Source organism: Monopterus albus, unplaced genomic scaffold (genome assembly GCF_001952655.1).
Source record: "Monopterus albus unplaced genomic scaffold, M_albus_1.0 scaffold1.1, whole genome shotgun sequence".
Lineage (NCBI taxonomy): Eukaryota > Metazoa > Chordata > Actinopteri > Synbranchiformes > Synbranchidae > Monopterus > Monopterus albus.
The window spans coordinates 3,937,913-3,959,628 of record NW_018127881.1 but is presented as its reverse complement, the minus strand read 5'-3'; the positions used below and the strand labels follow the sequence as shown (position 1 = coordinate 3,959,628).

General features: G+C 39.0%; 1 long non-coding RNA gene across 3 annotated transcripts in view; it reads right to left on the bottom strand.

The window, feature by feature from the left end:
• The window catches only part of LOC109954743 (uncharacterized), a 41,593-nt gene extending 27,515 nt beyond the window's left edge, over positions 1-14,078 (bottom strand). For all 3 annotated transcript variants that reach the window (XR_002274193.1, XR_002274187.1, XR_002274186.1), the window contains exon 1: positions 13,846-14,078. This is a non-coding gene — a long non-coding RNA (uncharacterized LOC109954743). The remainder of the gene's footprint in view (positions 1-13,845) is intronic.
• Positions 14,079-21,716: the final 7,638 nt, after the last annotated feature.

Here is a 21,716-nt window from a genome sequence, read left to right as displayed (position 1 = left end):
GGACATTTCTAGTACATAAGCATTCATTTATTTTGGTGTACACAACTATCTGAGCTGTTAAGTAACCTGACCAAGTCGTGCTGACCTGCAACAGGTCAAATGTAGATTTCTCAGGGTACAATTTAGATGCATCACAATCAATCTGTCACTATTGGCTCACGGACTGAAAATCACAGTACTGAGTTATATGGGACACAACATAAATTTTGACAGGTCTTGTTCAAAGGTCAACCATTCCCCCTGAAGTTGCCGCCTCAGACATTTCTCTATGTTCAGGAGCCCACACTGGGCCATGCGGGCTATTCACCCTGCCCTAGATGCTCCATACATTTATGGCTATGAGGAGGAGCCGTCTCTTTGTTGTCTGAGGTCAGTTTCTAAAAATGTTCAGCCACATCATGCCACATTTAACAGTAACCGAAGAGCTACTCTCCTAGTGATCGCCCTGACCATGCAGTGAACTAAAAAAATCTTTAAAAACTAATTTAGAGACATTTTCAATTTTGGGGATGATGTTGTAAAGTTAGACATTTTCTCAGTGTATGATTTCGTGGTAGCACAAAACCTCATTCCTTTTTCTTGAATATCGACTGACAATGTGTGATAAAAAGACAAACTAACAGCCAAAATAGAACACAATTAATGCTGCACAGTATGGTAATCAAGGTGGTTTGGTGTCAGGCAAATGTGAAAAACCTTTATGACACAGTTGTGTTGGACTATTCGGTTCTTCTTACCATTGCTAACTCTGAGAGACGAGACAGTCCAAGTAACTACAAAACAGTGCTGATTTATTCAAAGGATCACAGGTAAAATTAACATTACACGCTCAGGTATCTTGCACCTCCAACCTGCACACAGGCAGATGTAAGATGAAAGACCCTGAACCCACCAGACCTATACATTATATCCCCTCGGTTGGGCTAGCCCCATACTACACAGAAACGTCAACCGAGACGTCTCTGTTACCAGCTCTGCAGCTGGCCATAGCAGTAGTCAAAACATGAAGCAAATCAATGTGTGTATGTCTGTTGATTAAGTGGTGTGTAGCTAAAAACATTCTCACGACCTCTAGTAACATGTCGTGACTTAAACATAAGAACATATTATGGCTAAGGCTACAGTTATACACGTCATAATAATATTAAACACCCTGTCTGCTGACAGTCATCAACTCTTCTCTCTAGTATCCTTGACCAGATGTACCCTGTAGAAACTCATAAGCATGACTAAGCATTTAACAGTCTAACTAGACATCCTATCTCCACTAAACATTTCTAATACAGAAAGTATCTATCCAGTTTCTATCTGACTAAAAATACCTAACAGTTCGTTTTACATTAATTTCCTCAAGATTCACATTTGTTATTTCTCCGATTGATCTTCCAACATCACTAGCAGCTGACTCTTTTGATATGTGATGCATATGAACACAAAGAACACACTGTAAGGCCAGGTTTCCAGCTGTGGCTTTAACTGATCAGCTCAAAGTTAAAGGTAGAAAACACCACATTACATATAATCCAAATTTTAATCAAAAGAAGACTCCCATCAGCCTGTACTTTCTAAAGCTTGTGAGGGTTTAATGGAACTGTGGCACTGTTGATTTTTTAGTACATGATTTACTGGATAACAAGGCCTAATGTGAGCGTACTTTACATTCAACACACTGATGACACACCAGACAGCATAAGTTATGCGTCAGTGTAAAGTGGGTAGGGTGATTTTTATGGATGCAGAGTAAATTTAAGGATTAAATCACAATGTTGATGGGAGTAAAAGCTGTCTGAATGTGTCTCTGAATGAATCTGATGGTTCCACATTTGTCTTTTCTTTACAACAGTTTCATCCTCCGTTCAATATAACATCACTCACGCATCCCCAAGGGGCTTTTTCCTTTAAGTGACCATAAACCCTTCTCAGAGCCATCACGTGATGGTGCAGATTCACAGTTTTATTACAGATACAGTATTTAGATATCCTAACCTTCCTGAACGACAACAGGCCAGTGGCACTCACCCCAATTATTATGAAGTGTTTTGAGAGAGTGGTGCCGGCCTGCATTCAGAGCAGTATACCGGTCACCCTGGACCCCCTGCAGTATGCCTACCGGCCCAACAAGACCACCTCAGACGCCATCGCGGCTGCCCTCCACTATTCCCTTTCTCACCTGGAAAATGGAGACTCCTACATCAGGATACTCTTCATTGACTACGGCTCCACCTTCAACACAGTTGTCCCCCACAAACTGTCCACACTGGGTCTGCACCCCACCCTCTGTGACTGGCTCCTGGACTTTCTGACTGGCAGGCCCCAGACTTCAGCCAGCAATATCATGAACATCAGCACTCCACAGGGATGTGTCCTCAGTCCCATCCTCTACACCAGGGGTGGCCAATTCCAGTCTTCGAGGGCCACTGTCCTGCTTGTTTTCCCAACTATCCCTGCCTGACCTGCTGATTACCTGGCTCAGGTGTGTTCAGTCAGTCAGAAGCTGGAAGATACCATCTTAGATGAAAGTGGAGTGAGGAAAGATAAAGTGAATTGGTATCTTCCAGCTTCTGACTGACTGAACACACCTGAGCCAGGTAATCATCAACAGGTCAGGCAGGGACAGTTGGAAAACAAGCAGGACAGTGGCCCTCGAGGACTGGAATTGGCCACCCCTGCTCTACACCCTGTTCACCCCCCAGGGCTGTGTCACCTCCCACAAAGACAACAACATCCTAAAATTTGCGGACAACACCGCAGTGATAGGTCAGGACGGGTCTACCTCATGTAATTCCATCTGTACTGTTTACATGCTCATTTTGCACACGCATAATTGCACACTCACTGCTGAGTATTTGCACTCCACAGCTCCCACGTAGCATATATTCTCTCTGCATTATATTGTATTGTATTTTTATTTGCTCCCTTCACTTGCTGCTTTAAAGTGCCTTAGATTTGTGATTTTACTGCCTATTTAGATTTGTGTTATTGCTCATCTACTTTATATTTCACTTGTATTGTGTGGCATTGATGTGGATGGCAAAGTAAGAATTTCATTGTACAGGGAAACATGTTTCCTAACTGTGCATATGACAAATAAACACCTTGACCTTTGACCTAACCTGCTACAGTGGTTTTCTTTTTTGAACTTTCTTCCCATCTCCTTCAGCAAACAAGTGGAAGAGATCGTAACGTACACTGAGGGGCCTCTCTACTACTCTAGGGAGGTAGGGGTTAAAGAGAAAGAGCATTTAACCAAAGCTTTTAGGGTCCACAGTGTTATTATAAATGCTCAGAGCCAAGGATGGTGTCCATGTTTCTCAGATTCATTCATTTCTTAAAATCTTTCTCCCAGATATCCTAACCTACAACTTAACAGATTTTACAGTTTTTCTTCTAACATCTGTAAGAGAGGTGGGGGAGAAGAAATGCCCTGCGTTAGTCGGTGAGTAACAACACCTGTCCAGGAGAAGTAGAGAGGGCGGAGAAGGAGCCAGCGTATATTTGAGAGAGGACGTTTGTCAGAATTTCATTCCATTTTCTCAAACTTAAATCGGTGAACAGTCAGATTTTGCTTTTTTTTTTTCTCCTAAGAGAAAATGTGTCACATCGCACTGCAAATTGCATTCGTTTGACATAACTTTATTTTTCTTTTCCCATTCCTTCTCATGTCTTTGCTCAGTTTTTCTTCTAAGAATAAGGTAAAGTATGGCACTTTGCAAAACCTTTTAAGCAAAAATACACAAAATGCCCCATTCCTTCTATTTTCAAGTTTTAAAAGTATGAACGCACAAGCACAACTCAAGCTCAGCACAAAGATGCCGAGGAAAAGTGCTGGACTTCATAGTCAAACGTGAAAAATATGGTCATATTTAGATGAAATTTTGCCGCTCCATGGCCAATGGATGTGGAGCTGTGGCAGCTCACTTGGGGGAAAAAAAAAAAACAATTAACCATGAAGAACAACAAAAAAAGCAATCAATAACATAGCTATACTGTGTGTTATGGTAGTGTTTTCTATGCCAATCAGAACCTTCAAGTTCTCAAATGGGTCACATTCAAAATAGCAACACAGAGTGCAGTGATTCTCAGTAGGTTCAGCACCGTGACCATTTCATGTTACTGTCATTTGCATATGTTAATAATACTGTGGTTTTAAATGGTTGCAAACTTAAACCTCTCCACCAATAAACATGATTTTAATGTCGAGACATAAAGAGCATCTTGTTAACCAGGTTAATGGTTTCATCAGGGCCAATGATAAAAGGCCAGCTAATGTCTTTCATTAACTCCCCTCTATAACACCAGAGCTCACTTACATACTGCCAGTTTTGTCCATTTTGAACGCTCCAACAAAGGCTGGTATCTTGACTTCTTAAATCGGTGAACAGTCAGATTTTGCTTTTTTTTTTTCTCCTAAGAGAAAATGTGTCACATCGCACTGCAAATTGCATTCGTTTGACATAACTTTATTTTTCTTTTCCCATTCCTTCTCATGTCTTTGCTCAGTTTTTCTTCTAAGAATAAGGTAAAGTATGGCACTTTGCAAAACCTTTTAAGCAAAAATGCACAAAATGCCCCATTCCTTCTATTTTCAAGTTTTAAAAGTATGAACGCACAAGCACAACTCAAGCTCAGCACAAAGATGCCGAGGAAAAGTGCTGGACTTCATAGTCAAACGTGAAAAATATGGTCATATTTAGATGAAATTTTGCCACTCCATGGCCAATGGATGTGGAGCTGTGGCAGCTCACTTGGGGGAGAAAAAAAAACAATTAACCATGAAGAACAACAAAAAAGCAATCAATAACATAGCTACTGTGTGTTATGGTAGTGTTTTCTATGCCAATCAGAACCTTCAAGTTCTCAAATGGGTCACATTCAAAATAGCAACACAGAGTGCAGTGATTCTCAGTAGGTTCAGCACCGTGACCATTTCATGTTACTGTCATTTGCATATGTTAATAATACTGTGGTTTTAAATGGTTGCAAACTTAAACCTCTCCACCAATAAACATGATTTTAATGTCGAGACATAAAGAGCATCTTGTTAACCAGGTTAATGGTTTCATCAGGGCCAATGATAAAAGGCCAGCTAATGTCTTTCATTAACTCCCCTCTATAACACCAGAGCTCACTTACGTACTGCCAGTTTTGTCCATTTTGAATGCTCCAACAAAGGCTGTTATCTTGACCACTATTTTTTTAGTCATCGAGTGTCACGCATGGACCATCTTTGGCTGCAGCTGGGCCGTCTTGCTCAGTGTGCACCACCAGCAGCGGAATCATCTCCCCAAAAGGCTACAACACAAGGCCTTTAGTCAGACTTGATCTTTCTTTTTTCTGCATGTCTTCTGTTTGACTAGTACAGTATCTGTTTGTATCATCCAGGCTTTATGAGAAGAGAGAAACACGTTCCCAATTGACAAGGGAGCACTGAAACATCCTGCTTATAATCCTGAGCAATTCCAAACATTAATTACAAATCACAGAATATTAAATTATCCCTAAATCTCAGATGCCTTGAACTTTGTGTTCACGAAATTATTTTTTCCATGTCTAAACAGAAGCTATTTGTGCTTCTAAAAAAACAAGTAAAGCCAATTTATATACAAATTCTACTCTGATAATAGATTCCCATTTGTCAAAGTTTCTGAATATAAAATTTGTATATATACATTTATTTATATTATACCAGTCCCATGTACATCTCATTGCTTTTTACTGATAATTGTTCTGACTTCCAACTAAAAGTTTGGCTAGTGGAAGTGCCACTGCCCTTTACCAATCACTTTAACGCTGCAATGTGTTATTGGGGAAACACAAAGGACAAACATCAAAGCTGCAGCCCCGACTTGTCAGAGGCAGCCACACTGCACTGTGCACAGTATCATTAAAAGCAAGGGGCATAGTGACAGGAATGGGAACATTAGGACATACAGGCTACTAGGAATACACAAACAGTCAAACTAACTGAAAGTCAGCGTTTCTTATTTTATGTATGATTTATTTATTACATTTTTAGCATGGAAAGTGGAGACAATGATACAATACCCCGATGCATAACTGAATAATAATAGAGAACACACACACACACACACACACACACACACACAATAAAACAAGTAAAAAAAATAAAATAAAAAAAAACCCAAAAAGTAAATATGCTACTTGCATATGGAAGAAGAAAAACAGGTCAACAGGTGCAAGATATAGATGCAATACAATACAGTACTAGGGGTCACCCAGCCAGTGGGGACCACGTCCAGCCTAGGAGACTCAATGTCCTCTAAGAATGGAAGCCAAATCTTGGAGAATTTTACTTTAGAGCCTCGAAGGGTGTGCTTAATTTTTTTCCGATTTCATTAATCTTTTATCTGTTTATCCGTTATTTAGCCTGCCAACCATGCAAAGTAAAATGAGCACTGGGAATCATGAGTGATCCAAACACTGAGGAAGGGATACCAATAGGGCTGCAACAAACAGTTATTTTCATAATCATTAATCTGGTGATATTGTGAACCATGGAATATAATTACATAAATCCCTAACATTATTCACATTTAAAAAAAGAGAGATTGGATTAGCTACTCTACCATATCAGATCCTTTGAAGTTTTTGTTGTTGTGTTTATGAAGTCCTTCTTACTTGAGTTCATCTTTTCAAAACCCAAGGCAATTGAATAAATGAATGTATTGTATTTCTTGTTTTAAAATATCAATAAGTAGTAAAATATGATCATAATTCCACAAGATCCAAACTGAATACTTCAAACTGCTTGTTTTGTTCTGAACAACAATGGAAAACTACAGTGTATAACAATGAAAAGCACTTTTGACATTTCAGAAGCTGAAAACAAAAAAATTACCCAAAGACGATAAAATGCTCAAATAGCTGTCAATGAATTTTCTGGCCATCGACCAGTGGATCAGTGAGTGTACTAATAATTTCTCTGGATAGATTTTACATTTAAAACATACATAGAGAAAAATTTAAATCAGAAAAAATAAAAATAAAACTTCAATTCTTTACATTACTGTAACAAACATTCCCCAAATGTCACCCTGTGATATGTCTCTGCTTAACTCCAATTCAGCTTCCCCATTTTCAGTGACTGGGAAGGGGGCACCATCAAGCCAAACAACAATACTACCATCAACCACCACCACCAGCTGATGAATGACTACTGAGATGAAGAGGGGGATCGAAGGGATTGATCTGTGCCCTGCTATCTCATCCCTGCTTTTACCCTCTGTCAAACATGTGCCGAGGGGAGATGGATTCTGTCTGCCGAAACAGTGGATTAATGGCAGCTGGTGGGGGTAGGAGGGTTAGGGGAGGTCTGGTTGTGCCCTGGACCCAGCTAAGTGGTGCTCTCCTCTGGGTAAAATAGAGGTGGCAGAAGAGTTATTGACAAGTCTCCAGGAGACAGGAGGTGCCAATGCTTCAGGTGGAGTGCAGAGAGGATTGAGAGAGTAGAAACTCTCTGCGCCCTTACTCACATGCCAACAAATGCCCATGCACACGCTAACACTCTAAAAGATCTGTGCACATGTATAAACACCACTGGAAGCACCCTTCCAGGATACCTCCAGCAGGCATAATGATGGATGGTTAAAGGGTTCAGCCTCTCATTCACCTTTGTTCAGACTTCTTGCTCTGTGAATTGAGTGGCCTTGGTAATGAATATGCATGCATGCGTAGTAGAAGATGTTCACAAGCTCAAACCTGAGCATATAAATTGCCTATTGCACCGAGTTAATGACACAAATGTAACCCTTTCTTCAATGCCCATTGACTTATTGTCCACTAAATTAATTTTTTGGCTTCCAATTTCAATGGATGTTTAGTGCATGGAGACATTCTGAAAATACAGATTACTTTAACTGAGGGAAAAGAAAATGTTTAAATCATTCCTGATGCCACATCTGTGCTAGTGACAAAACAAATAGAGCAAGCTTGTTCACCTCTGCAAACAATAACTCAATTAAATGTAACGACATTTAATGTTGAGGTGAACAAACTTGATTGGTATTGGTATTAAACTCTGAAGGTCACCGCCCAGGAGTTCTACTTGTGTGGAGACCCCGAGTGTTGTGAGGAGGGAGAGCAGAGAAGCTCAGTATGCTACAGTCAATCATCTCTCCCTCTCGGCACATCTCTAACATGAAACATCACTGACAATTTCTCAGTGCGGCAGAAGCACTAATGCTGGTTTTTATAAAATATGCTTTGCAAGACAACAGGGTGTGCCCCGTCTCAGATTAACGAGTACTCAAATGCAAGCAGACAGTGGTGGAATTAACAACCTCATCTCCCTCCATTTCTACCTCCTTTCCTCTCAGGCTTTTCTTTGTTTTCTCCAGACTCCGGTGACCAATTAAGGATACTGCATCACAAAACAAGTGCTTCCTACTTACCACTCCTTAGTCTTTTATCACTGAAAAAAAAAGGAGAGTAATAGCCAATCTCCCTCTCGCTGCTCCACTTATGATAAGACATACTTGCTGCCGTTTGCCGTGTTACCAAACAGACTGATCCGGCAAAAGCCAACTCCCTGCTGTGTTTTAAAACATTGGTCAGGGGGTGAGGGGCTGCAGGGGGAGTATTGTATGCGTGTCCTATGTTGGGCGAGTCCATGTGAGTGGTATCATTCACGCTTCCAGCGTGTGAGCTTCTGTTGTATTTTGGTTAGCCATGCTACTAACACAGCCTGAACTACGTTAGCACCTACCACCAGTGTGTCAACATTGATAAAAAAAAAATAAATAAATAAAAAGTTTAACATCCAGTACCCTAACTAATGAAAACACATGGCAGGTTGTTATGGTACATTAACTGGGACCCATATTCGATAGTGAATAGCAGCAAGTGCTCATGCTAGCAAGGTAAAAGTTTTCTTCCTTTGGGTGTCAATGTGCCAATCGTCGCCCTTACGCGACTGGTCAATGCAATGCTTTTGCCAGATGATGGCACTGTCCAATGCAGCAAAAGTTGAACCAGATCCAACTTTCTCACCACACAGAGTTGTGTTGTTTTGCTGGAGCCCCCTGTTGTGATGGTGCTGGCTGTAATAAATGCAATCCACCATAGAAATGAATGGAGATGGCTGTGTTTTTTTTTCATACCTTTGAAGCTCATTCTGAACACAGTCCTAAGACATTTGCTGGGTCTTCACACATGCCTCATAAAGACCATTTCACTTCTTGCACCTTTTGCATGGCCCTTTTTGTCCTGCTATGCAATGTGAATTGCATTGCCTTAATCAATTTGCCACAGGTGGACACTAATCAAGTTCTAGACACATCTCGAGGATAACTGAAGTAAACAGGATGTACCTGACAACAATCTGGAGTGCCAAAACAAAGGGTCTGATTGCAGGTTTGTCTTTGTTAAAACATTTGCAAAATATCTAAAAACAGGTTTTCACTTTGTCATAATGGGCTATTTTAATTTTATCCATTTAAAATTCAATCTACAACACAAAATATGCAAAGAGTGCAAGATTCTGAATACTTTATGAAGCATGTGAAAATTTAAACATGAAAAACTACGATCACCCACTGTGAGTCCAATATGAAATTCATGTAAAACTGCTAGACATAGAAGCAAACATCACATCTTAATATACTTAATCTATGATGAAAAAATGTAGAAAAAAATCATCTGGACTTGGTTTTAGGTAGAAAGTTAATCTAAGATTCAATGTGAAGGGCGAGGTACTCCCTTTGTTTTAGCCCTGAGCTATAGTCCACCAAACCAACTCAAGTTATGTTTGTGTATATTATTAACACTGACACCATTAAGAAGATGGGTGGTGTGCCACATGTTTTAATTTCACATGACAGATTCTGATTTACAGATACAGAAACAGGCCAGAAGCAGTTACACGAGACATAGGGGGCACAGTATTTGTGACTTTAAACCCAAGCCATTGTGACTTTAAGGACAATATGTAATATAGAATGCAAAATGTAGGACTTTTAAAAAGGTGGAATTATTCCTATGCTTTTGTCAGATGAAACATCAATTTCTGGACATTCCTAAAGGGTCCCAAATTTTAAGATGAAGAAAAATTTATAAGATGAAGTAAGCCAAGCGCTTAGCTGAATAAGGTACAGCAAGCAACTTGAACCAGGGTTAAACAATGCATTTGTTAGGGACCATTTCATCTGTAAATTTAAACATATGTGGTGCACTAGTGAGTATTTATGGCACCAAAACATGAGTTGTCCTTTTCCACTTTTGTCTTTTAAACTCATAAGTACTATATCTTAATCAGCTTTACAAACATTGATTTTAACTGGGTTGCATTATATAAAATTAATACATGTATATTATCTATATTTGTTAGCCATAACAGAGGTCAGACAATCAATTCACACGTCAAATCTTTTGTTCCCAAACTGGAGGTGCATCAGACCAGGACACTGGAAAAGTATCTAGCTTTCTGTTTTGAAAATCACGTCAAAATATGCCCGACACATCTGTGTCTGTGTTCACAAGTTGAAACCAAGCAGCATGGACATGTTTAAAGTGGTGCTGCAAATACTGATATTTAGCATATAAGCTAATATTAGCCCTTAATGTAACACTGCATATAATAGGGAGTTAGGTATTTTGAAATGTCTTTAAAGAAGTGTTCCCTACTGTTTTTCAATTAAAAAAACAATACATCACAAATGCCACATGGGCAGTACAGTACATCCTCAACAACTGAGTCATCTAGCAGGCTGATCTTTTGCCAAGTTACTGGTACTGTGCCGGTTAGTCTCATCTCATCTTTGTGTAAGGATTACAGGGTTGTGTGCCACTCAAGTCGTGAGCGAAAGCAGCAGTAAAGTCAGGATGGATGTGTGGGTGGAATTGGGATTGGGATACAAGCGATTTGCAGACAAGGCAGAGGCAGAGGGGTTGGCGGTTTCCTGATGAATCGTTTTCTGTGAACAGGTGAAAGGACACCGAGTTCTTTTTCTACTGTCCTCAATTGTGTCATTTGTCTCCGTCACAGCAAAATACAGATGTGCGAGTTTGTTTTGTTTGGCGAAAGGAACAACCATGTGATGATCATTTTGATCTGATGCTCCTTCTCAACCAGACATTCACTTACAGGTTCATGAGGAAAGCTCCATTTATATGCTTAACATTTCACCTTTGATTAAAAGGTTCTACATGTAGCCTTTTGTCATCAATAAATCAATACAATATTAATTTTGAGACACCATAAATGACTAGTGAAAGCTCTATGGAAAGACTTCTAACATGTTACTCTCTCCAAGGAAGACAGGATAAAAAGAAACATGGAGCAATGCAGGAGGACAAACTTGCAGTAGTCCTAGAAGCATATTAGCCACTGTGTGTGGTCAGCTGAAACATGAAAGATATGATCAAGTGAATGCTATGCTAGTGCGGGAAGTGGGGTGCTGCCGGAGCTGCAGCCCCTTCTAGTGTTGGCTCTTGGTGGTAGCATCTTGTAATCAGCAAAAACTTTTTTATAAAGTTAAGAACAAACAGAACTTTGTTAAACTTTTGGATATAGTGGTTTAAAACAGAGAAATCTTAATGTGGGGGAAAAAGTTTTAAATTTGCCTATTTATTGAGGAAATGTTTGTTGCGAAAACTCCTCGGGGAGGCCTTCCACAGTCGGCAAGTAAAAAATGGTGAGCAACAGCAAGCAACAAATATCCAATGTTAACATTTCAAAGACCAAAATTAATGCTTCCATTACCAACATTACTGAGAACACAACACTGATAAAGCTGAAGCGGTTACAACAGTCAACATTCGCAAGAGCACCACAGCAGAGCAAGTCTGCAAGAGCAAGTGGCAGCAGCATCTCTGGGAATCAACAGGCCACTGCTTCTGCCTATGTTGGAGGCACTGGGCTCACAGGAGCTGGAAATGAGGAGGCTCTCAAGCCTTCAGATGTAAATCTTAAAGGCATCGTATCATGTTGTGGGTTATTTACTATTTATTAATAGTTTGCTTGATTCTGATGAGCTAAATGTTGTGAATGAGATAGTGGATCATAGCCAGGATCAGTTTGTCATATTACGTTAATACAAATCTGAGCTGAACAATAATTTCAGAAAACATCCAAATATATATAGCATATAAGAAACTTTAATTTTACACAAATTTTGTTCAAAAAACTGTGTTCACAAGCACGGGCACATATCCCAGGCAGTCCTGTCTGCTGAAAATACATTCCCGTGCACATGCATGTGAAAAACAGTATCCATTTGTTGATATGTTCTGGCCTCCCCTCCATCTACTAGCAAACACCAAGCACATCAAGCCTGACTTTAAACCACATGTCCCTCATTTCCCATCTGGTCCATCAAATAACTATCACCAATTAACCAATTACAAAAAAAAAAAAAAAAGATGAACAAGTCCAAACCCTGCAATGTGCTTTTACAGCAGCAGGCTAAAACACATCAGCTGCAGCAAATAATTAGTGGCACCAGAATATAAATTTGTGGCCTGAAGCAGTCTTTTCTTATGAAATGTTAAGTACGGTGATTCCAGCAGATGACAATAACTACATGAGAATTAGCTTAAGAGCACAAAAGTGTCTCTTTAAAAAGCAACATTAAGCGTAGAACTGTAACCCTGTAGAGCAAACTGTCACATAAATTCATTGTTTTGAAATTAATTATCTCTCCAGTGTTTAGCTGAGTGAACACTGAAGTGTGGAGAAAATGTCAATGTGACTGCCCCTTCTATGTGTAACAAATACCATGACAAGTGAAGACATTGTGAACTGGGTATAATTAAGACAGCTCAAGTTTCCATCCCCACTGCCAACACACACATTTTTTTTTAGTAAACTAGTAAAACAAAATCTTCTTAAAATAAACTACTGCAAAGTTAATTCAGCAGAAAACCATAATATATCCCCACACCATATTAAAAATGAATATTTATGGAGCTTCAATGAGAAATTACGAGTCACCAGATGCCAATACATTAACCCCAAACAGATCTAGGTGCACATACTGTGTGCACCTAGGCCGAGACCATCACCACCTACTGAACAGACATGTGCCGTCTCTCAAATCCATACTGTCTACAGTCCTTTCAGAGATCCCTGGAATCCATCTGTCTGCAGCCCTTTGCCACCATCACCACAAGCAACCGATTTACTCAGACCTGCTGCTTTGTCATTTTGTGCCTTTTTTAAAAATGTAACAGTGTGGCCATTGGCAACAAACTGACCAATCAATCAGTGCACATGATTAACAACATTATACCCCCCTATTAATATTTAGAGGCTCTTTGTAATTCTAGGCCCCGGAGCTTCAGGAAATCCCATGCACTGAACTCACAGTAGGCTACACTGTATATTAAACTTGATAGTACTGCACTGGTAAACTTTATTATCAATTTACTGTTATTTAGTTTTCTGGAGCTGTCTCACCACTATTCTCAATTTATTTTGATTTTGTGCAGCTACTATCTTGATTTCCTCTGTGGAGCAGCTTTTTTCCAAGCAAAAATATTTTGACATATCACAGTAGGAAAAGCACAAGTACACTAAATTAAACTAATGACAGCTAAATTGTGTTTGGCTGTTTTATGGCTCTGTTATTGTTCATGCTGGCTCAAAGTGAAGCTTTATAAGAACATGCACCCACTGCTTTTCCCACTGTCATGATGTTTAATATGTTATTGTAAAGCAGTTGTGTATATTAACATCAAAGTCAAAACCTAACTGCTTTTTTAACAATTGTGTTTCACGGTGGTTGCACTAATGTTACAAGAAAACCTGTCTAGATTTAGATTAAAGTAAAGAACTGGAACAGAGCCACGAAAGCGACATGAACAATAGAATAAATATCTAACACTAACCGTAGCTTGCTGAAGAGAAGAGTTGGGAAGATCCTCCAAGGTCCCGGGTCAGCAACAGGAAGGACAAGAAAACGTCTGCAGGCCTAAAGGAATTCCAGAAATTTCACAGTAGCAACATGAGGGTAGAAAAAACACCATTATTCGTTCACAAAATGGTCGAAACCCTACATCAATCAGTTCAGGTGCACCAAAGCGACACAACCGAGCAAAAAAAAGTGGGCGGGGCTTTATTAACTTCAACGAGGACGCCATTTTGCAAGGTGTGTTTTAGTCTTCAAAAAAAAGGCAATGTATGTGTTGGAGACAAAACAAATATACAACAAACTACAGATAAACTCCTCAGAATAATACTATACTAATATTTGTTAAATAAAATTTTAAAGACCTGCAAAAGTAAACAAATTCATCTTTAAAATGTCCAAATAAGGACAGACATTGTTTTCACTATTTTCTTTTGTCTTTAGTTAAAAAAAGCTCACAGGACAGTAAAAGACTATGGTCAGGTTGTGTTGAATTTACACTCAGAGTCAGTTAGATATATCTGAAAAATCAAATCCAGTTATAAATGTTACATTTATAAAGATAATAATGTTCAGATCAACTGTATTTTTAATATTTTTGGTAGTCTTTTGTTTATTGAGAGGTGTTCCTTTATAGGTTTTATTAAAATAAAATAGGTGGCAAAGTTATTGTATAGAATTGTTAACCTAATAACCAGGGAATGTATGATGAACAGAGCAGAAAATGTCATACTGACTAACAATACTTTGTACATACAGTGGGTACGGAAAGTATTCAGATCCCCTTAAATTTTTCACTCTTTGTTATATTGCAGCCATATGCTAAAATCATTTAAGTTCATTTTTTCCTCATTAATGTACACACAGCACCCCATAGTGACAGAAAAACACAGAATTTTGGACATTTTTGCAGATTTATTAAAAAAGAAAAACTGAAATATCACATGGTCATAAGTATTCAATAAATCTCTCTCCTAAATTTCCCATTTCATTGCTTCAGCATGACCGTGTTCAATAAGTAATTAAATATCAGACAAAATACAACACTAACATTTAGGTGAGTAGATGTGTTTACTGTAAAATGGAAATGAGGGAAAATAATTGTAAAAGTGACTTTACTTTTTACATCAATCATTATATTTTCTACATAATGTAAAATGCTTTGTACATTTACTATAATTTCTTTAACCTCTTGGTAAATGTCAGTACTGGATATAAAAATGCTGACACATCTCAGCCGTATGATTCCACTGGTCAACTGTGACATTAGTGCTTAGATGGCATTTAATGTATTTCTAATCTAAAATAGTTGTTTTCTTTGCGTCACTGATATAGCTGACCAAATTATTATTATTATTATTAGCATAGCCCGGCTAGACGATGGCAACAATCTGTCCACTCACTCACACAGATAGATAAATATGCACACAAGCATCAGTGAACATAAACACACAGTCACACACATCTGGAATTTAACTCAAAGCCACACAGGCTATCACACACCAACAGGATAGCTTATTCAAAGGCTGCAGCTAGTCCTGCATGAGCCCCAACTAAACTATGCCAGAGTGTCACTGTAGTACCCCATGACCCACATTGAATCCACTCAAAATGTGTGACAGCTGAAGGGTTAAATGCTGTGTGAGTTTCAGTTTGACAGTCGTTCATCATTTTTGACTTCATTTATCTGTGTGTTGTCTATAGCATAGTTTAATGTGTACAATAATCTGTTCTGTTCTCAAACAGGGTTTTTGGTCACTTTGTGTAACATTCATTTTCTACCGCTAAATCCCTGAGCGGGGTCACGGGTGGGGCCGGAGCCAATCCCGGCCAGCAATAGGGGTACACCCTGGACAGGTCGCCAATCCATCGCAGGGCTAACACATAGACAAACAACCACACACACATTCCTATGGGCAATTTAGAGACACCAATCAACCTAAGCTGCATGTCTTTGGACTGTGGGAGGAAGCCGGAGTACCCGGAGAGAACCCACGCAAGCACGGGGGAGAACATGCAAACTCCACACAGAAAGGTCCTAGGTGGGGCCCGAACCTGGAACCTTTGCGCTGTGAGGCAATGGCGCTAACCACTGTGCCACAGTGCTGCCCATGATATTTCAGTTTTTCTTTTTTAATAAATCTGCAAAAATGTCAAAAATTCTGTGTTTTTCTGTCAGTATGGGGTGCTGTGTGTACATTAATGAGGAAAAAAATGAACTTAAATGATTTTAGCATATGGTTGCAATATAACAGAGCGAAAAATTTAAGGGGGTCTGAATACTTTCCGTACCCACTGTAACTGTGCAATGTATGTAATAATGTAAAAAATTTGTCACTGGAAGAAATGCTTAAGAGATTGTCTGTGTTATTAATTGCCAGTACAGTAGAAATCATCAGAGTGGATGGCTACTAATAAATAAATACATAACATTTTTAAGAAAAACAGTTGAGTGCATATGCTAAAAGAGGCCAATGTATGAAGTGGTGACCTTCCTCCGATTCTCTTCTTTGTCTTTCCAGCTGAGAGCTCTCCTGTCCCTGATCTCTGGCACACATCAGCTGAGGTGTCCCTTGCAAGCCTCCTGTCACACAAAATAAATTGCCTTCACTGTGAATGGGTCAAAACAACACAGAGATGTCATTATTTCACTGCAATTGATCATACCTTGGGAAACACAAGTCAATAGTTTCTATAATTGCAATGTCTCCAGCCCCTCGAGGCTCTTCCACGAGGGCTTCTTTTTGTCTTCTTCCTATATGTTGTCTGAGATTCAAGAGGGCTGCACATTATTTTAATGTTTTGTGGAAGGTCTTTGTATGGTAGCTTTAAACTTCATACTTCACTTTAGCTCAGCATTTCCATTTTTCACCACAGCTTGCCAAAAAAAATCAAACTTTGTTATTTGACGCCAAAGACATTTTTAGTCTTGACTTCTTTTCACAGGAACACTAAGTTGTTTTGCCTTGGATGCCTGTAAGATTTTTAGAGGTAGACTAACAAAAGCAACAAGAAGTACAACATTCAGAAGAGTCAATGAACATAAACTGTAATGTTATAGTTTGCGCATATTTGTTTTTATTAAAAAAAAAAGACTGCTGACCTGCTGACATGGCAGATATAGTGCTGTTTTATCAGCTTATCTTACAAAATAAACAATTATCAGTTGTTAATATATCTGTTTTTTGTAATTCTTATTAAAAAGTTACTATCAGCCTACGTGTTTTGTCAGTACTTTGTTATTAACAGGTTCATTTTAAACACCCTTAAAGTCCTGTGCCAGTCTTCTGACTGATTGCAAACCTTCATGACCTTCATGTTTTATATCAGTGTAAGTGGAGTAAATGTGAGTTCCAGGCTAGTGGTTATAAGTAATTTGAATATGCTACTTGCACTTCTGACATGATTAAATGAAATTAATTGATTTTAAAAAATCATTAGTTGCAGCCCTACCCTGAATCCATGTGGCTAAAACAGTGTAGATTAAATTTATTGTAAGATCATTTGAGCTAAAATGATAAGGTTTGTTTCATTTTTCTACTATTGTAAATCTATATCACATAATTAAATCTACTACAGAGGCAGCTTACAGTACATTCATAAAATGGAGTCTTGCAGTGGTACTCCAACTCTAGACAGTGAAGTGAAAAATTGTGGCACTGTGCAGAGAACAGGCTGAACAAAAGGCAAGTGTGCTCAGACTCGCATGGAGTTTAATGAAAGTGAAGTCCTGTAGTGCTGGGCCAGCCAAGCCTTCTGTTGGGTCTCAGTTGTTCTGACACCACAGGCAAAAATGTGCCATCTACACAAGCATTCAGTTTTGTTGTGGTCCAAACACTACCAGATTTAATGTGTTCATCAGCGTTTGAGTTTTGCTTTCATGCTCTAAAGTTGCGAGAAAACCATTCTTAATGGATTGTTAACAGCATGCCAAACACAACATAAGGTATCAAATACAGGATCTACACACATCATCACTCCCTGATATCCTACTATAATCAGCAAACACAGACTAATTTACCCACACGCGAACATACAGACATATTCACGTCTCTATTGTATCAGTATCATCAGTCCCTAATCTAACCATCTGCTTCATTCTGCATTTCTTTTATGTTTAAAATGCTAACCAACTCTTGGCAAGAGGCCCTCACTCACCATCTCATATGCATCACAGCAAATTAATGAGTTACCTGAGAGGGAACATGAATAGAGCTTTTGTGGATCTAATGGGAAATTAAAAATGGCTAGCAGCCTGAATCAGCCTAACTTATGAAGAACGCTATACTGAGGTCTTTCTGGACCACACCAGAATTGCACCTAAACTGCCAGTGCACTGAGAAATAAACAGAGAGGCTTGCATGACAGTTCTGTAACTGGCAGCTATAATGAGCAATAAAGCACAAAAACAAGCTGGCATAAGTCAGTGAGGAGCATGAAACATTACTTGGTTTAGGAGCATTCCCTTAAGCAACAAACCAGTCTGTCTGTAATGAATCTGCATGCTTTAAATGGATCATTTAAAATGTAAGGTTTTATACTGAGATTGTTCGATCTGATTCACAAGTTTCTTTGTTCTGATAATATTTTACTAACAATAACGGTTTCAATTTGCTTGTTTATTAGCCTTTAATTTTTGACAAACTGTCTCCTGGGATAGTATCGCTTGTCAAAAGAGAGATATGCATTAGGGAATGATATATTACAAAACAATAAGATTAAGGTACAAGGTTCTTATTGTGAACAAACTCTATGAAAAACCTAAGTACATAAATCTCTGTAGCCAAAGCCCAACATAGTTTATTATATATAATAGGCCATAACTGTTGTCAAAACCACATTATGGCACATCTGTGAGCCACACTGTTGTATTGGGTGACATGTTCATTCATTATCACAAGCATGCACTGTGGCTTATTTATTGTATAATAATAATAATAATCATCATCATTATCACATCATTATTTATAGCTAAAAATAGTCCTTAGCAAATAACATACTTCTGTTTGAATATCATTTACTAAAAATTACAGTGCCAGGCTATTTTAGGAAGTTATTTAGCATTTTGGAAAAATAAAACCGTATATTTGTGGCCAGATTTTTAAAAATGTTCATCTTCATTAAGAACAAATTAGATTTGGGCTGCATGTCACAGAGAGGGTTATACTGAGAAACAGACTTACACCATAACATCAGCTTTAACAAAGACCAGGACAACGGTAGAATGAGAAGATCAATATGTGATTAACAATCATCAGCTGTATGAACATATATTAAGATAGTTGATATGTATACCATGGGAATCTTCTCCTTTGATGACATCTATTGTCTCAAAGATCATACATATATAAACAACAATCCAGTATAGTTTTGTTGATGAAATGATGTAAATCACTGCCAAGCACTGCTAAATAATGAATAGGTTAACATGTTTTCTAACATTTAACATCATCAAGAAACCTCCAAAATCCTCATGTAAACTTGTTTAGAGGAGGAGACAGCAAATTTTAAGGTGATGGCATTAACACCTTTCAAACCCCCTTTTTACACCTCCTTTCACTTCACCTCCTCTATCAGCCAACATGGTTTAATCTAAAACACAAGCCTCGGGTTGCAAAAGTCACTCTACATCTTGTCAGGACAATATTTTCACTGCCTCTATTTCCCAGTGGCGATGACCTTCCTGCGTCTCTGGTCTGTGCAGCACAGACACCCAGCCCACATTGACAGGACTGTGAAAGGTAGCCAAGCATATCTTAATCCATTGTAGCTCTGCTTTACAGTGGCCTGAGTTGTGTAGGGTGCTGGTGGGGTTCTCTTTGTGTACAAGAACCAGCTAGTCTGAATGGAAGGTGCTAGCAAAGACAATTATACAGCTGACAGAACTGGAGGTGTTTTAACATTTTTTGTTACAGCTAAATGTTATAGCTATTTAGGCTGTGTTTATGAAAGTTTCCATAAATTAACCACATGGCTTTATCAGATATTAGTACACCATCCTATAGCTTTTTTTTTTTTTTACAAAGCACATTTAAAAATACCAGCTGCACATTGTTGCACTCTTTCTGCCGTTCAGCTTGAACAGCAGGATAGAGGGGTGTTTGCATTAGAAAATGACAGTTAAGGTGTGTGTGTGTGTATAGCAGTGTGTGCTGCTGGTAGGCTAGTCTGTGTGTCTCTCCAGCTCCCTTCACAGATGGAGAGGAGTGCCCTAGGTAAATGGAGACCAAACCAAGGATATGAAACAAGGATGACCGGGCTCCCACCGGAAAACAACAGAGGAACTGAGGGATTGTGGGAACTGTGCTACAATAGATAATTAGTCAGGAACATCTGTTGGAGGAAGTTCCCCTGTACCTCATGGGCCACAGATCTTGAGTTACTCTTTGGCTCAGATTGGAGAGTGAGCAGCTCGAGCTATTTACTTTGATAAATCATTTGTATTAATCACCAAGGGCCACCTGTACACTTCCATATGGCTCTAAAGGGGTTTACATGAACTTCAGTCAGTCCCAATGTGGTGAGAAACTATCCTAAATATATACTAAATTAAACAATTTAAATTATTTGGAAACTTCTCGTCCCTCACTGTTTTCACTTTGAAGTCTAATCCCTCATCTCAGCCGTGACTGTGCATGGGTAATAAACTTACTGCATTCTATCTGAATTGCAGCCATAACCTGTCTGCAAATTCTCACTTTATAATTTACACTTGATTAAAGGAATGATGATTTTATGAATGTATGATTTCTGCCTGATTGATTGTGAAATGTTGATGATGTTTAACAAGGTGGTACCAACATGGAACACTACTGCCAATATGGACTCTGTGATCATCCCCGTCAGCATTCTATAAACTTATAAAAATAAAATCAGTTCATGAGACCAGGTCAATAATGGCAGTGGAAAAAGATTTTATTTTGTTTTTTTGAGACTGCATTGTGGTACAGCAATGCTCTGAGTTTAAATGCTGACATCAGCATGCTAACATGCTCATAATCATGTAGTTAGCATGCTGATGTTTAGCAGGTATAGCCTTTACATCCATCCAACCATTATCTACACAGCTTATTCCTGAATAGGGTCGCGGGCAGCTGTGGGGTTGGAGCCAATCCCAGCTGACATTGGGCGAGACCCTGGATAGGTCAGCAGTCTGTCACAGTATAGCCTTTCCAGTGTTCACCAGTTTAGTTTAGTGTGTTACTGCTAGGCTGGATTTTATTTGATAAATCAAAGCTTTGACATTTTTGACCAGATGACGGTGGAAGATGAACAGTAAGACGGTGACCAAAGTTACCAGGCTTCATTCTCTGGGGACTGATTGTGTGGCTAAAAAAACAAGCAGCCCAACTGCATTCAAAGCAGTGAGGCACATCTGCTCACCACAAACATAATGAAGGTTCCCTTTTAGCACAATGACAGTCCACTGACCCACCTACGTATAAAAGCAAACATAAAGATACTTTAATTTCACTAGCACCATCTTATAGTCCCCTCAATCATCAAATGTCGCACTGCGACTGGCCCTGCTCATGGTGTAGTGTGACCTAACCATTAGCAAAGAAATGGATGCTATTTACGGCAATGAGTTAAATAAATAAATAAATAAATGCACCATTACATGCCACAAAATGGGGCCAAGGAGAAAAAAGGCAGTTAGAAATCCATCAGAATGCCATTTTGTGAGTCTCTGCCTCTCCCTCTCTGCCCATCCAGATAGATATCAGTTCATTGCAAACGTCACTCCCATTAACCTGTTCTCATGTTGCCAAGAGAGGAGGTAGTATTTTTCAGTTTTCGATCCACTCCCCCTGCCTAGCGACACCTGTCCCTCCCCCCACCTCCTTTCCC